Source organism: Agelaius phoeniceus, chromosome 5 (genome assembly GCF_051311805.1).
Source record: "Agelaius phoeniceus isolate bAgePho1 chromosome 5, bAgePho1.hap1, whole genome shotgun sequence".
NCBI lineage: Eukaryota > Metazoa > Chordata > Aves > Passeriformes > Icteridae > Agelaius > Agelaius phoeniceus.
Genome location: NC_135269.1, coordinates 30857257 through 30875082, shown reverse-complemented (window position 1 = coordinate 30875082; position 17826 = coordinate 30857257). Strand labels below are relative to the sequence as shown.

Below are 17826 nucleotides of genomic sequence, written 5' to 3'. Positions count from 1 at the left end.
GTATTAGATTTTCCTCAAAATTCCAACTACTTTTAGTTATGACTAATGTTATAATTTTTATCCAGATTACAGTAACAAGAAGGAGAATTATTTGATATTGATAAGGAATATTTACTTATTCATGAATCATAAAAAAAAAAAATCAAACTTTGCCCAGGAATTTTGATAAATGCATATATGTTCTTTATTCTCTTTTAAGTTTGTGTTTCTTTAAGAAGACTTTCCTATTTGTTCTGTGTCATCATAGCAGGTTTGTCAGCCATGTGTGTTCCTGAACTTCTAATAACTTTTGAGTCTGTCAGCTGATTTCAGACTAATTCGATGCAGAGGTGGAACTTTCATGAAGAATTCCTGAGTACATCATTCAAAAAATCTGGTTGGGTAGAGGATTATGTGTCCTAATGAAAGTAAAATTGCCATATGAATTTATATCTGGTTATGTACCAAAGAATTAAACCAGGAAAGTGCCCTAAGTCACCTGCTGCATGGAAGATTCAGTCAAATTTGTCTCCTTCTTGATATCAGATTCAATTAAGGATGTTAATAATGAGCACTTTTGGCAGCCTTTAACTGAAGCTCAGTGGTGAACTATCTTACCACATAAGATAGTTCACTCCTTGATGATGTAACACAGTTAGGAAACAGCTGTCTGTTTCCTTCTCAGACTACACCATTTCTGCAGGGAAACTGTGTTGCTCATTTTGTATTAACCTTTGGTGGAGCCAAGCACATCTACAGCAAACTCCAAAGACTCCCTTTGGGTTAGTTGAAACAGTTTGTAGCCGTTTGCAAGCAACTTGTAGAAAAAAGCTTGGATGGAGGCTTCCTCCAGGTGCTCAGAAATCCACTAGCAGTAGTTAGAACATCCTTGTAAACAAGGAATAGAAAGTCTGTTTTTCTTAGAAGTACACAGGCCTTTTGTGTCACTACCCAGCATGTATGAACCATGGTGACAAGGAGGAAAGTTAGTGAAAATAACGAGACAAACGAGTGTGTTTAGCAGCAAAACAAGTCTGCACTTCAGAGTCTAAGTAGGTGAGTCATATGATAGGAAATGAGATAATGATCAGAAATAGAACACAAACCAGGGACAGTGGAAAAACTGTTTCAATTCTGTCACCTCAAACTGAAAGGGTGTTTGTGGTGATTGTTTTTCAGAAAGCAAAGAGCAATATATGTGATAGTGTTGAGAAACTTGTTATTATATGCAATTTTGCAAGCCTTAAAAACTTCCTAATTTTTGGCCAGACTATGTCAAGGAATTTGTGCCTCCAGGCTTTGGGGGATCTTGGTCAGCGAAACAAATTAAAAACTTGATTATTATCTAAAAATAATTATTGTGAATGCTTATTGTGAATAAAGCATTCAGAGAAGAAAAAGAAAAATAAAAGTGGATGCTTACATTTCTCCACTGTGGAAAAAGATGAAAAGAGTGAAAAAGTTTTAAATAATAATTTGATGAAGAATGCATTGAAGGAATAAGGGATGAGAGGTAAAAAAGTGGATCTGAATGAACAGCAGTTTTGAAAGAACCAGTCATGCTATAGTAAGCATTAAAAAAAATTCAATAAGCACAGATATAGTTGAAGTTTTGTAAGATAGGTTTGGGAATTATTTACCTGAAAAAATAACTTTAGTTATTTTAGTAATTTGATAAAATTTAGTACAAAAGGAATTATAAGGGGAACAACAAGTAGGTTGAGATACCAGGTAATTCACAAATATCATTAGACTAAAAATTCATTAGCGGTGGTGCTTATGTCTCACCAAGCATGGTCTTTTGTGTTTTAGAGTTTGCAACTCTAGTAATACAGTAGGTTTTAAAAGGGGTTTTGCTTTCAATGCAATTTTTTCATGACTAGAACAACTGAAATGATGGTTTAACCATTAAACTTGTTGGTTTGCTTTTTTTCTCTAGATACAGAGAAATGCCACTTACTAAATAGTGAACTGAAACTTGAACTAAAAAGTCACGTAGCAGCAGAGATGAAAACAAGTTCCTGGCTTGGAATCACACCTCTTGTTAAACATATTATTTTGTATGTATCATGCATAGACAGATAAATATTTTAAGAGTTTAACTATTTGGAGGATGAGGCTGTAAGGTAGCCCCTGTGTTTGAGATTTTTTTTGCAAAGTAGAGAATCTTCCACAGTTCTGCCATTGATGGGTTTGTAAAATGGTAGTTGCCAGTGGCCTTTTTCATCCCACTTTATTCACCCAGCAATACATCTTTTTTGTTTCTCTACAAATTAAATTAGAATTCATAATTTTATATCTGAATTAGCTTCCCACAGAGAGTCTTATTATAACAAATGAAGTTGTAGTAACTCATTTTAACAATTTAATCTATAAATTGCTAGAAAGTACTTTATGTGTTTCTGTAAGGGAACAGAACTTACTTTTAAAGGAAATTTAAGAGAATTATATGTACATTATGGTGAGTGACTGATACATTTTTGCATATCTGTCATTACAGTATATTAAGCATGAAATAAAATACAAAATAGGAATGTTAGCAGAAGACCTGAGTAAGAAATTCAGAGAAATAAGACTGAAGAGAAAGAAGTAACTCTTTTGTGAAAAGAACAGGATTCTGCTGATGTGTTAGTGAACGTGGAAATGTATTCTGATGAATACCAAGATTTCAAATAAAAACTGCTACCAGAAGTGTTGATAGACTTTCTTATTGTGGCATACTGTGCTTAGCCTGCAGGCAATTCTGAGTGATGTGGCAGATATTAGGCTTTATTTATAGAAAGACAGGCAGACTAGTACATCTGCATTTTAAGCCATTCTTTAAGAATAGCAATTATGGAAATGGTTACTGTTTTTTTCATTTCTCTTAGCATGTTCCTAACTGTCAGGGAGCAGTTGGGCAGCAGAGGGCTGGAGGGCTGTTCTAGGGCTGGGGGCTGGCAGGGCAGGCAATGCCGCGCTGCCACCAGGAAGGGTGAAGCTGCAGCACCTGCACAAGGTGAGCAGGGCAGGAATGGTGGCAGTGGCTGGGGACACTTTCCCACAGGCTGGGATCCTTGTGGCTCTCTTTCCCAGGAGATGGTGCTTGGAGGCACCCCCTCAGGGCACAGGCAGCCAACCTCCTTGGCACTGGAGGAGACTTCATACACTCGGAGGTGTTCAAAATCCTGACACAGGCAGTCTCTTGACCTTGTCTTTTCTCATCTCTCACTCTTTGAATTTTCACAATACAGTTTTCTTTCTCTTAGGTATAACTTTATCTTGATGAATCTCTGTTTCTGACTTGAGGAAAAATGTGTATTATATGAATGGTCTTTTTATTTGTCAATAACTATGTTCCTTCAGGGATTTCTATCTTCTATATTGGCAACCTTGGTTTAAAAATGTTTGCTTTGGAATATCCTTTTCTAGAATATTCCAAAGCAAACACTCATAATAAACAAGAGTATCTGGTACTTTTATTTCACTGCACTAATGTGAACAACAAAGAAGCTTGTAACTGTGCCTGAGACCTGAGTTATTCAAAGTCAGAGGAATTTCCAGTCCTAATAATTCCTTTTTTGTATTCTCTGATTTTTTGTGCGTGTAATTGCTTAAAATAGGGTTGATAAGGATGGAACAAATTTATGGCTTTCAGATATTCATATGTCCATATGTATTGCTCTGTTAAGAACAGAAGCCTAGAAATTACTTGGTAGATATTAACCTTAGATATTACAGTTCACAAATCTGTCAATGTTAAGTGGTTATATTTAAAACAGGGATTACACAATGCCACTTTGATCATATCAAGTTTCTGTTTTTCTGAACAAAATTGTCATCAGTCTTTATCATTAGAAAGCCTGTATATTCAAGTGTCTCTGCCTAAAATTGTTCATGGCATTTGGACAGGAATATTCCAAGCAACTAAAAATTCATTGAGTGATATCCTTCATCATTCTTGAAAAATATGTATTTTTGTAACATCTGTAATTTTGGTCTGATACCACCACAGGTCATTGAAGGTGCATTTATTAATCTTGGAGTAATTTTATCAAAGGTTTGTTTAACAGAACACAAGCAGTTTAGGTTAATGTCTCTGACTTCTGATGGTAACAAACTTCTCAACACTTTCCAAAACACAATATGTAACAGAGTCCAAGGAGAGCAGCATAAAAATCAGTTGATCAAAACACATACAAATGCCATAAATATATAATTCTTTTCAGGTTAATAAGTCACCGAGTTCACCCAGCTTTAATTTTTCTTTCTTACTTAAATTGTAGCAATAAAAACTAGGAAATGGCAAGTTTTCAGGAACTTGAAGTCATCATTCAAAACCTGACAGTCCACTGGAGGGTAGGCTGGGCGTGGAACATTTAATGGCCCTTGTATCACTACTTGGGATATTAAAAGTTCTTTTAAAGTCATTAAAGTCTTTTCCTGACGGCAGTCTAATTCGCTTCCCCTCTGCTCTCTAGGAATAGTTGGTTTTCATTTCAGACCCTTGTGTTCAATTATGCTGGGTAAAAAGTATGACAGCAGACAGCAGAAACATTTTTCATTTAGGACTGTTCTCTCAGTACATTTCAAAGACATCAGTGGCTGAGGGACCTGAAGTTACTTCTGTAACACAATCTGAACCCCAATTTCCTAATTCCTGCATCCAGTGTTTTTTGTTTGCTCTTTATTTAATGTAGTAGTATGAATGTCAGGTGTCTGTGTAAATGATTTATAGTCTTAGTTAAATAGGCTTCTTAAAGTGCAATAATTGTGAAATCACATCACTCTACCTCAAAATAGTTAAAAGAGCTGCAATCTAAGCAGAGAAAGAAATGTCATCTTAGACTAGATATAAATGTTAATTAAGAACTTTTACATGCTGAAGTTGAAAGGAAATATCTTCATGTCCTATCCCTCTGAACAGGAGCAATTACCCTGAAGATTTTTGAAAACTTTGCCCAGAAACAACATTACACTAGCTAGAAAAATGTTAATATCTGTCTCCATTTCCTGCCCAGGTATTAAGATTTATTATACAGAGACTTCAATGGCATATTGCCAAGAAGTACTGAAAATCCAATCTCAATATGTACAAAATTACAAACAATGCATGCCAAATTAGTTATGCAAGTAGTTGTCTGGCTAAATTTCTTGTAGCCTAAACTGATTCTGTTCCAAGTTGCTTTCCAAATGGATATGATCTAGGGTGCAAACTTGATCTTCTGCTCATGATAGATGGCAGTCATTTACCTATTACTTTTATTACTATTAATTAAGTCTTTTGAAGTTTATGGCTTTAAATGTCCTTGTTCTTGCTTTTAGATCTATATTACTTCAACTCAAGGTTAAAAGGAAAAAGTGAATCTTCTGTTCCACTGTAAATCTAACAATAATTTTCCTGATTGACGGAGACATTGATTCTCCCATTGCCATTTGAAGGTAGCGTAAGTATATAAATATATATCTATATATCCACACTAGAATACATGCATCTGCATATAGACATACACATGCAGAGATGGGAAGACTTTTCAAAGTGAAGAGTTTGTCTTTGTACTCACTTTCTACTTAGATCAATAAAACTTCTGAAATCCAATTTGTACCTTTGAAAAATCTTCTCCATACAGATTATTTTCAGAGTTAATATTCAACAGATTAACCCTGTAGTCTCATCAATAGAAAGAAAAAAGGCTTAACTTCTACTTTGGCACTTATGTTAGAAAACTCCTTCACCTTATTGGAAAAGAAACATATTGTATTCCATTTGCTGTATTTTATCTTTACTACAGGTTATAATAATGTCTGTATCACTGAGGTTCATGTCATTTAGCTTCTCATAAGTTTTCCCTTATTGCAGTAGCACCTCTTAAAACATTTAATAGAAGACAATTAAGGGCAAAAATACGACTGTTATGTCACAGTTATTCTGCCATTTTTTAGCAGAAGAGAGGAAGGGAAGGGAAATACTGTTAATTAATTGATACTATACTATAAGAGTAATGAATAAAATTGTAGGAGCAGATAAGAGTGTTTGTTTTGACAACCATCTCTTTATGACTGTTTTTCAATAGTAAATCACTCTGAATTACATTTTATAATCAAAACATGATACGATTTGCAGTTATTTTGTGAGGACTGTGGAAGTCTTGAACAACAAAATATCTTTGCTAAAACACCTTCGTTTTCAGCTGAAAATTAAGCAATTTTATTTTTCTGAAAAGGGTGGCACCTCTTTTCTGATGACTTTAACTACTAGTCTCCTCTTGATACTGAAACAAGGGCATCTTTTTTCCCTAAGACTATGTTTCTCAGTTACCCAAGGTCCAAATGGCTCCTGTCTGTCCCACAGACTGTTCTCATAGTATTTTTCACTCTCTGTATGTACATGGGATTGTCCATCTCTACAAAACCTCTAATCACTGCATGCCACTTGATCGTTCCTGCTGTTAGTCCTTCCTTAGGTTTCATTTTTTCAAACTTTTAAAATTCTTTCATAGTTCCTCACTACTGCTTATCTCTCCTCCTTACTTCTTCTACCATCTTTTCTGTCCCTTCTCTAAAACTAAACCATGCCCTGTTTCCCTTGTAGACAGAATCATGTCCCTATCCTGCTTCTCACTTTTGCACAGAAGCCTGTTACTGCCTCCAATCCCCCACTGATTTAGCCAATGCTGATACCTCAGCTTTTCTTGCCATGTCCTTCATTTCACACATACACAAAGTGCCTTGCTCTCACCGCCTCTTGGCTCTTGATTTTTGAACTGATCTTGGTTTTTCTCCCCAATCTGGCACTGAATCTGCACTTGTTGTCTCTTGTGGAAAGTAGTATTTTTATTATGCTGCTTTGTTTATAAATTTTTCTTTGTATAGCCTCCAATTTCTATCCCTAGTTATTACTTCTCCCGTTGAAGAACACCAGAGTCTTTTACTTTCCTTTGTTCCACGTTGCTATTAATTAGGCCAGACTAATCTTACCTAATTTTAGCTGTCTAAAAGCTAGGATGCAGCCTGAGCTGCTCATCCTACGTTTTTACTTCTGAAGTTAAGAAAGAAAGGCAATTTGAGAGACTAAATCATGATGCTTTCATGTCTCAGGATGGGAAGACATAGTTTGTAGAGGTGATTATTTTTCTATATTGATTATCAGAGGGATTTACACAAATAGATTTTATTACACAAGTATTTTTTGATGGTTAAAATTAATCCTTACAATACATATTCTATTGTAATTTCAACCCCTAACATTTCCCCTTATAATCTCTCAGACATATTCCACAGAGGTCTGTATAAACTAATATTTTCCATTTCTAAATTACTAAATTAATATCTAATTTAAATAAATTAATATCTCATTTCTCAAGATTAAAACTCTCTTTCTGTCAATATAGTTGACTATCTATTTTTTAAATTTTTACGTTATTGAAAATACTTTCTTGTATTATCTTTGACTTTTCCCTTTCGTTATTGGACTGATGGCTAGGATGGTTAAAAGGTGTGTCTGTCTCATAATAAGGATGGTTTTAATTCAGGTTTGAATACACAGTTGCTGACTGGGAATGAAATACTTTCATTATTAATGTAAGAGGCTTATAAGAACTTATAGTTTTTTAAACCTGAGAAAAAAAAATAAATGGCACCTAGTTGTTCTAGACATGACAAAAACTAAATAAATGAAACCACCAAACAATAGAAAAATCAGTTTTCTGATTATGTTAGATGTCTAAAGACAAGAAATGTGGCATATAAATAGACCTGGAAGCTTTGGTATTTGATCAACAGTATGACTTATATGGTATAATAAACATTTAATGATATAATAGAAAGATAAAGTTCATGATACACAAGTCATATGATATTAGTACTAGCAACTTTAATAAAATACAACAATAAATGTTAAATATGTGTTATTTTACATCATCTTTAATATGTAATATGAATATAAAATATTAAACCATACAAACTTAAAACAATAAAATCAATATTTATATTAATGTGAGAGGTCAGAAGCTGAAAAGGGAAGGAGTGCTGATCTAGCTCAAAGAAATCCAGAATGCTGTTGAGCCCAAAGATATCTGAGGCATGACAGCAAATGATGAAAAGTATATCAGACTAGGGGTTATAGTGAGCCATTGAGTCACCCCAGGACAGCCAAGTGAGTCAAGGTGGATATAACTTTGGATAAAGATGAAACAAAATTCTCTGAATCAGGGAACTGAGTGGTTTTACCAGGGCACTAAATGAACTTTTGCTGGGAGAGGAATTTTGAAGCTATTCAGTAGATTCATGGAATGAGCTGAGGATTTGATAGAGAAGGTAAAGGATGCAGCAGAAGGGATTGATTCTCCACACTACAGAGTAACTAGTAATGACTGAATGCAACTTGGGCAATGGTGGTGCAAAGTCACAATGGTAGGAAGAAAAATAAGGGAAAAGGTGTAACAAACCCAGAAGATTCGAGATCGTTTTCAATAAAATCCAGGGAATTGTGAACTAACATTCTCCTCAGAGAAAGTTCAAGGGAAAAAAACGCCTAGAGGAATGCTGGCAATCTCTTAAGGACATAATATTAAGCATAATTCCATGTTATGTTTTAGGAACAGGATTGAGCACTTCCAGGGTTGAAGATGGGTATTTTTCAGATCTGGGAGGGCATGACTGAGAGTCCAAAAGATAGAGAAAACAGATTCACCTTTTTCTCTTTGAGGATGAGCTGGGAAAAATTATACAGTCAGCTAAACTGTAATTCATGGAAAATGCTGCAGCAAATACTTAAGTAAACTGTACATAAACTAATAGAATGTGTAAGCAGATAGAATCTAAAAGGAAGATGGGTAACTTCCAATATGTATTCATCAAAAAAATGTTACTCTCAGTTACTCTCAGTGTTTTAATAAGGAGAGGTACTAGTTTTGACTTACTGCAATCTGTTACTGCACAGTATTACATACAGTGTCCAGAAATGCACTATATACACCTGCCATTGGACAATATGGCATATTAACCCAAAACACACTAATAGTGACAGTGTATTTATACATGTGAATTAAGGGTTTCCTAATTTCCTAATATTTACTGATTTACTTCTCTATACTCTCAGCAAACCTGACACTATGGATCATCTTTTTGATTATCTTAATCAATTGCCCATCAATAGATGACAGGAAATAGGACTTTTCCCCCCACCATAATATATGCTCCCAAATACATTGACAAAATCAAAGAGAGAAAGCTTATTGAACTAATTTATTTGAGAAAAAAACCCCTGTTCTCATGGTTGTATTTCCCACATTTTATGAACAAAAGCACTTGGAGTATATAAATGTGTAGACCTTTGAATGCAAGAAAAGCATATGCATGGAAATTCCTTGCCTATTAATGCAAGAACTTAAGCATTTTGACTCTACTCCACTTTAAGAGACACATTTATATAGTAAGCCAGAACAATTGAAAAGAAATAATATATATAGTGTAATAAAAGCTTGCATTAGTGCCAAGAAGTAAGTGTTCATGCCAAAAATGTTCTGGAGCACAGCTGCCAAAAAAAAGCTGAGAGCATTATGAAACACACTAAATCTATACATAGAGGGGGCTTGGAGAAGAAGAAGAAAAAAATGTATATTTATTCTTAGGATTCAAGTATATGACATCATTATGGTTATTTTATGCAAAATAAGCAAGGCTCTGAGCATGCTGGCAAACATTCAAGAAAGCATCATGTTGCCTAAAAAGCATGTTCATCATTAAATTCAGGAGAAAGGCTCAAAGAAAGATATTTGACTGTTTGAGGCAAGCTAAAAACCCAAAATGACACAAAAAATTTCATGTGCTGTTTGACATGGCTTAATAACAGTCCTGACAATGTTAAGCTAGCTCAGGTCCTCGTGAAGGTGATTTCAAATGTACAGAGTAGGCATCCTGCAATTGTTTTGAGAGAGATGAAAAATGGATTGCCACTGCTGCTGTATGGCTTTCAAATGAGAACCTCCATGAGGAAGCCAGAGGCTCCTAGGAACTATTCCTAGTCTGCTATTTACAAAACAGTACCACAACCAACAGGTGATGGGGGCTTTCCAAAACTTAGTCCTTTGAGGGGTCAGAAAAATCAAGACTGAGAGATCCAGGAGATGACCTGGAAACCCAAGGCCAGAGACAAGGCATGATGATAGGAGATGGAGCTGCCATCTTCTGAGAAGAGACTAAAGGGATGGGATCTCTTTCTGGGGACAGAAGCCTGAAGGATGACAGCCTGAGGTTTAAAACTCCTGAAGGCAGTGGGTAAGGTGAAGGCACAACTGTTATTTATCAAGTCTCACCCTACTGGAGCCAGAGAGCATTCAATGGCGCTAGTACGAGGTGAGCTTAAAATAGATAGGAGGAAGTGCTTCTTTACACAGCAGGAATCAAACTTTTAGAACTTACTGCCACATGAGTTTTTTTAATTTTCATCTATGGAAAAGGATTTCAGACATGTTGTCCTCCTTATTCCTTCTTGTGGTCTGGTGAAAATGTTTCAGGGCTTAGATGGCTTGTGATATGTGATGCAGGAGCCTAACCTCTGTCTGATGCTGCACAGCATCTTCAGCTCCTTCCTTGGCATTAGGAACTCAGTAACTAGGAGTGTGCTCTTAACTTTGGAGCACTACAACATTACCTGCCACAATGCCTCACTGTTTTTGTTCAGTATCTGCCCTTTTGCCTGTGAAGATAGATAAGCAGGCACATTAATTTCTCTTCCAGGTTTAATTTATGTAGTATTTTCTAGCTTCCCTGTGAAGCAGGATTGATCAAATACAGTCATGAAACATGGAAAAGAGCAGTAAATCATAAACATGTGTGATAGGTTACTTAATACTTGTGTCTGGAGAGAAAAGTAACTAGAAAATGTGATTTGCAAGCTCATAATTTTAGTAATTAGACTATCAGATAGGTACTACCAGATTATGACAAGACTGAATGGAGACTCCTACCATTAATAAAGAACAAATTTCTGAGTTTAATGCCTGCTGCTTCTGATGGTAGGTGGAGTTTATTGTTGACTTTCTTAATTACTTTTCCCATTATCACAATATACATTGAGGAGGCAATATAGCTTCACTTTTTTTTTTTGCCTAAAAACAGAAAAGTGACATCTGAACTGATTTTTGGTTCTTCATTATTGCTGTTCCTAAACATACAAATCTGTGACATAGACCCAGGCTGGGTATTCTCAGGTATTAAGTACAGAAATAATTAAATAATAATGAAAATAATATGATTTAAACCAGTAGTTCTTTCTTCTGCATTGCTCTGGCTAGTAACATGGTGCTGGCTCACTTCATTTCCAGATGCTAGATTTCACTAAAAGAAGCTAAAAATAAATTCAATACTTTCCTAAAATGACTTTCCAAAGTAAGCAAGTGCTGCAGTTGCCATAGGGATGCTATAACATCACAAATGGGAAGAAGTTCTCATGGTGGTAAATAAGCACACTGGTGGGTAAGTTGTCCATTTGAGCCTGTCTCAGAGAAGAAATTACTCAGTTTTTGAAGGAGGAGGTTTTAAAAAAAAAGCCAAACAGAAAAACAAAATGATCACCATTGATTCTGTCTGTGGCAGTACAAATCTGTGAATACAGGAACTCAGAGGTTGTAGGGATCAATGAAGATGCAGGACACTGCCTGTGCTAAGTGCTGTCGTGCCTAAGCTGCAGGAGCTACATCTTTCCTTGAAAAGAGAAGAAAATGTTGAAAATATCTTTAAATTCTGTGAAAACAAAAACATCAAGTTCTTGCATTTACCATTTGTTCAGTGAGCCTGGAGCTGTCCAGCTTGTCCTTATTTTGCCTTCTCTTTTGTAATGCATTATATGACTGAATTCTGGTAGTGCATTTGCTGCCTCATATTATTCATTTATTCTGGAAGTCAATACTAACAAACACAAAGATGCCTAACAAACAAATGGCCTTTCTGTTCAAGGTTTCTTCATAATATGCTACATCATAAAATTACAAAGGTCAGATGATATAAATGACCAGTGACTTCATTGAAGTTGATACTACTGTCCTGATTTACAGCAAGTAGTAATCTTGCCCCAGTAACTCAAGCTTTCATTCTGTGTTCAACTCAGAATAGAAAGCAAATGGCTGGATAATAAATACCATGGAAACAAGAGAAAACCCACACAAATCCTATAAAGAATCAATTTAGGAAAAAAGAAGAAAACCCAGATTATCTGTAGATAAAACAAAATTCACGAGGAATCTGCAACAATATAATTTAGATACAAAATATTGTGATAGTTACTACCTTTTATAATTTTTTTTTTCTTTTTGTACTTTCCTTTGGTACATCTGAGGTCTTTTTCTATTTAGACTGACATCTTTACTGGTCTTACCATGCCATTACCAACTTGCTCTTCAGAGCCCAGATTCAAAGAGGTCCCTTTCCCAGGCAGCTCTTTCTCATTCTCTGGATTGGCCTCTCACAGCTCTGCTGTGCCTCACTGCTTTCAGCCCATACTCACTTGTTTTGTCAGGCAAATCAGTGAGGTGTGGGTGTTGCCCTGAGGTGTGCCCCATTCACTTTGCAGAATGGGTGTAGCTACAGGGTCAGTAGTGGAGCCAGGCCTGGTCAAAGTTGTGGATGGGTAAACATTTAACCCTTACTCATCCCTGTCTGGGCTTTTACCTACACTACACTACATTTATGGCATTTTACAATACTAGGCTCATAGTAGAGGGTGAGTGCTTGAATATAACATATACATCCCCAAAAAGTGCTTTATAAGCTGATCATATCAGGTTTCATGTTAACACCAGTGTCAGGGGAGAATTAAGTTTGAAAAATCATCCACCATCTTCCGTGATCTTTCTCTATAAATCCATTATTATTTGGGACCAGGTGGCTGGTTAAGCACAGCAGATGGAAACAAGCCCTCCGGAATTTGAATCACAGTGTAAAAGGTAACCATGCTAACAAGAAAATCTGTGCTTTTTTCTTCAGCCTTTCAGTGTCCACTGTTCAGAGCCTATTGGTAAGGGGAGAGAGAGAGTCTCAGTGAGTGCTTCTTTAAATAGTGGTTGGTCAACTATTATCAGGGCTGCTAGAACCTCACAGACTAGTCTGAGTTTGGAGCGAGATACTCTCTCCAGTTTTGCATAAAGAAGATTTTGTACTGCACTAGGCACCTGAATTCCTTTGATAGTCAACAGGAGAAGTAACTTCAGATAGACTGCATTAATCTTATTTTAGACACGCTCAAGCATGAAATAAATAAGGTGAACTGTGCTCTATGTATGCCTATTTATGTCTTTTGGTTATAAGGGAAACCTAGAATGAACAGCTCAGATGGGTAAATTTAAGTCACAGGTGTTCAGATCATGACAAAAATCACCTTGGCTGCTCATACTGTCCTTGTAAGCAGTTAGGATTCACACTGATTTCTGCTTTCCTGCAGATGCCATGCTCCTTTCTGGAAGAGAATGTCAGGAGCTGCCCTAGAAGGATCTCAGAAGTTTTGCAGACAACCACTGGTGGTAAAGACATATGTGGAAGGTGGAGAAAAAGTATTGTATCATCCACTTAAAGAGCATCTGTACTGGATAAACAGAAGAAGCTGGTGATCAGCTCTGGGACTGCTGATTGCCCCACTCCAAGCCCTGCTGCACAGGTAGCAGACATTGCAGTACACATGCAGAAAGAGGCAGACCCACGGGTGTGGGTATCCGTCCCTTCATCAAGGTCTAGTGCCCTGTGGGTTGCCTCTTGCTCTCTTTCTTGTGCCTCTGTAGATGTGCTTCTCTCTGTCTCACCCTGTGAGAGACATCACATCTCTTGCTCACACAGTGGCTCTCCTGAGAGGTGCCAGTATGGCTCTCTGTGAATGCTTCAGCATTTTATACACATTGGAATAGCATGAATAGAAGAGCTCGAGAACATTTTCCTCTGGAACAACCCACAATGCAGTCCTATCAGGCATTGAAAGGTGGGATTTGAAGAAAAAAGTGAATTGAATACTTGTCCCCCACCCCCTCTATTCTAAGCAATGAGCTATTGCTCAAAAGCATTACTTCTCCTTTCTTCCCATACTTTATTTTGTGGTTTTTGTGTTTCATTTCACTACAAGTAGATGAGAATGAAATGTGCTGGAAATGGCAGGAACAGTTGGCTTCAATACTCCCAAACTCTTTCTCTCAACCCAATATGAAATCTATTAAAAAAGGGTTCTATAAGTTTTCCTTTTGGTTAAAATGACAAGAAGATACTGACCTAAATGTACAGTGTTTATTGGTTGTCCTAGAAGTGAGGTCTTCAATGTAAAATGTACTTGAACAAAATCCAGCTGCCTTGTCCCCCTAACAGTCTGGTATGATGGACAAAAGAGAAATACAATCCAATTTTTAAGTTGAAGGTAAAACAGTTTTTTGGGGCACTGAAGACCGCAGAGTGGACAGAAAAGCAGAACAGACCCTTGTATAGACCTTAATGATTTAAAAAGCCAGAATATATACGGCAGTGAGTGGTCCAAAAAGTCTCATGAAAGTGAAGCTCCTTCTGAGGATTGATCCATTGAACAAAAATAACAGTAATCTGAAAGACAAAGTGTGTTTGGCTGCAATATTTTGTTACATTTTTGCATATATATACATAGAAATCTTATATATTTATAGCTATACACAGTTAGTTATATGGACAGTTTTGTGTTAATAATGACTAGGAAATTTTGTATTATGGCATGTATGTATGTATGTATATTAGTATGCAAGCATATATATAAATAACTATCTATATCCATTTATATCCATATCCATCTATATCCATAAAAAACTCTGTTTTCCAGTTTAGACCAAATACACCAAAGGCACTTGAAAGCACATACAAACAGTATGGACTAATTTTATCTATGTTACCAATTGTATGTATGTTATAGTGGATTTTGTATCACTTCAGAGAATCAGCTGTCAAAACTTTCCCAATCTGAAAAAATATTAGTAGGATTCCAAATTTTCATAAAGACCTTTTCCTGTCCTCTTGGAGGTTTTTCTTCTCTCTCTCTGCCTCTTGTGCAACACTTCTTCAAATGAATTAAATATTAAATCCTTGCCATAGTATATATGGAAGCTAACAGATAGACTGAGCCAGCAGTACTTGTCTGATACACTTTATGGCAGCTTTCCTACATAGGATACTCTGGGCTGGCAGGCACACCATGCCAGCTTCTGACAGCACAGGCTATGCCAGCTGCTGCATCTCCTGGTTCTGGGCCAGTTCTGGACTTATAGAAAGTAAGGCCAGACACAGCGTTGCAGGTCAAAGACAAAGACAAGAGCAGCTGTTTCTGAACCAGCCCTGAAGGATGACCATCTTACTTCTTCCTGAAACCTAAGAGTCACACTAATTTCATGGTCCTAGGGCAAACTATTCTAGTAAATAACCACCAGACAGTTATACATCTCTTTTATAATGTCTAATATAGATCTTTGCTACAATTTTTGCATGTTACCCCTAGTTCTTCTCTCAGAGAACAAAGAGTGCAGTTTATGTTCTTTTTCTCTGACAGTTTCACTTAAAGTATGTGAAGACCATTGGCTCGTCTTTCCTCCCACAACTCAGTCAGCTCTGCTGTAAGCAAAAATAACATAATTCCCCAGATCTTTCTGTATACTTCTTTTTCTTTAGCTTGCAGTTCATTCCAATTGCACACCTCTGGACTTTTTTACGAGAGTTAAAGTTAAGACAACTTTTAAACAATATAAATTGATGACTTCTATAATCACAGAATCTAAAATGTAAGTGTGAAAATGATCTGTTATTTCTTTCCAGAGATGTAAAATGGCCTTTTCTTTCCTAATTTTTTATTCCATCTTTTATCTCTGCTTACCCTAGGCGATTGTTGAGTTGCTTTGAAGGCAGTACCACCTTAGGTTCTATTTTGCTTGTAATTGTCATTCATGCAATTGCAGAAATGCATCTAAAAATAGATCTCTACCAAACTCTCTGCAATGAAGGTATGACCTCATAATGCTGGGAAGGAAAGAAAACACATGGTCCCTTAAGCAAGGAACTATGGCAACAGACATTGGCATCTCATTGATACTATTTTACATAGAGGAAATGCATTTCTTTATGTTTGAAAGGAAAAACATTTGTATAACTCAGAGGTTGTTTGAGAACCCTTATTTGCCTGATCTGATGTTGAAAGTCTGTAGGAAGTTACTGGTCTTGCACTTCCTTAAGTTGACACTCTTTGAGCCAATTTTCGTTGACTGACTGGTGGCAATTGGAGCGGTGATTGAAAAAAGCACAAACTACCCCAAGTTCTTCAGCTGAAGGACCACACATGGCTGCAGCACACACTGGAAGTGGCAGACAGGAGACAGTGTTTGGATCCACAGTGACAGGCTTTGCACGTGGGGTTAGTGAAACTGGTTAGACGTGCCTGAAGGCATTTCTCATACCAGTGTCTCCTAACAGGAGAGCCATGGTGGGAAGCAACCACAATATTTACCCTTTTTTCCCTAAATCAGATAAAAATATGCCTTTTAGGTGCTGAATATGAAATTTGTTTAGCTGTGATTACTCTTTTCTTTACTAAAGCCGAATAATTTTTTGAATGACATAAACAGGTATCTTGATATCTCTCCTATGATATCTCTCCTATATGGAACAAAGCCAAATGCCATAAAAGCTCCAAATAATCATTATTTCATAAAATGTCCTGTGCCAAAGCACTGTAATGAAATATCAAGCTGTACATACAGACACTTTGCATCTTTAAACCCACTTGGATGGAAGCTAAAGATCTTTTCTTTCCTTATTTTTTCCCAAATTAAAATGATTTTTGAGAAGTTTCTGTACTTTCCAAATTTGTCCAACTTTGAAAGCAAAATCTTAAAAACGGTAAAGGAAGCAACACTAAATAAATAAATAAATAAATCCTTAATCAAGGAGCTAGATCTTGGTTACTGTATAGTTTTTAGTTTTATTTTTCCAAAGCATTTCCCAGTCTCCCACTGGCCAACACTGCTGAGTGAAATGATTTTTCAGCAAATACAGTTCACTTCTGGATTATCAATAGATCTTAGCTTTGCATAGCAGTAAGGAAGGCAGCTTCTCATCGACATACTTGTTCCTTGCAGACATTCCCTGCCACAGTTCACTCTCTAGTTCTGGACATGCTGAATCTTTACTCCTTTTTGGCTTGTGTGAATAGTGCCATTTATTTGGATGTTTGGCACTTGTCTCCTCTCCTTCTTTCTACATGTGCTGTTGTGTAAGTGATGATTTGGGTGTGTCCATGAGAGCTCTATTCCCATCTTCTCGTTTAAGTCACAGCCACTGGTATTATCAGAGCAAAAAGCAAAGTGTTTTCCCTCAGCAAGATTCAAGGATAGAGTTTCATCTCCTAAAGTGCAGGGAGGCAGAATGGTCTGCAGGAATCAGCTTGCAGATGGGAAGTTGACATGAGTGCAGTGGATTTCTGTAGTACTGGACATTGTGCTACCCTATAAAAGAAAATCTTACCCATCTCTGCTTTAAGCTGCAGACAGAGTCATACTTGATTGGTTGCTCTTTTTGACTTGTACAGAGGCTTAGACAAACATGTCCTAAACCTGTTTTTTGTTGGACACATTTTAGCACTCATATGAAGGAAATTGGGGAAATAGCCTGGGGAAGTTCTATAGGGGCTTTCTTATTTGTGCCAGAAAAAAAAAAATATTTTTTTCTGGCACAAATAAGAAAGCCCCTATAGAACTTCCACATTGCTAAAATGAATTTGCTTGTTTACACCATATTTACATTATTTGCCAAGGCCAACTGCCATAAGCCACAACAACTAACACAAATCACAGTATTTTTTTATGATGGTCTTTTCTGGTGAAATGT

At 36.6% G+C, this 17826-nt stretch overlaps 1 long non-coding RNA gene across 17 annotated transcripts in view; it reads left to right on the top strand.

The window, feature by feature from the left end:
- The window catches only part of LOC143694134 (uncharacterized), a 211466-nt gene that overhangs the window by 170142 nt on the left and 23498 nt on the right, over window positions 1-17826 (top strand). For 14 of the 17 annotated variants that reach the window (XR_013182395.1, XR_013182386.1, XR_013182376.1 and 11 more), the window contains 2 exons: window positions 5284-5400; window positions 13397-16556. The exons of 1 other annotated variant lie outside the window; for it this stretch is intronic. This is a non-coding gene — a long non-coding RNA (uncharacterized LOC143694134). Of the gene's footprint in view, window positions 1-5283; window positions 5401-13396; window positions 16557-17826 lie in introns of those variants that run through there. 2 more of the 17 variants (XR_013182388.1, XR_013182378.1) reach the window with 1 other exon arrangement.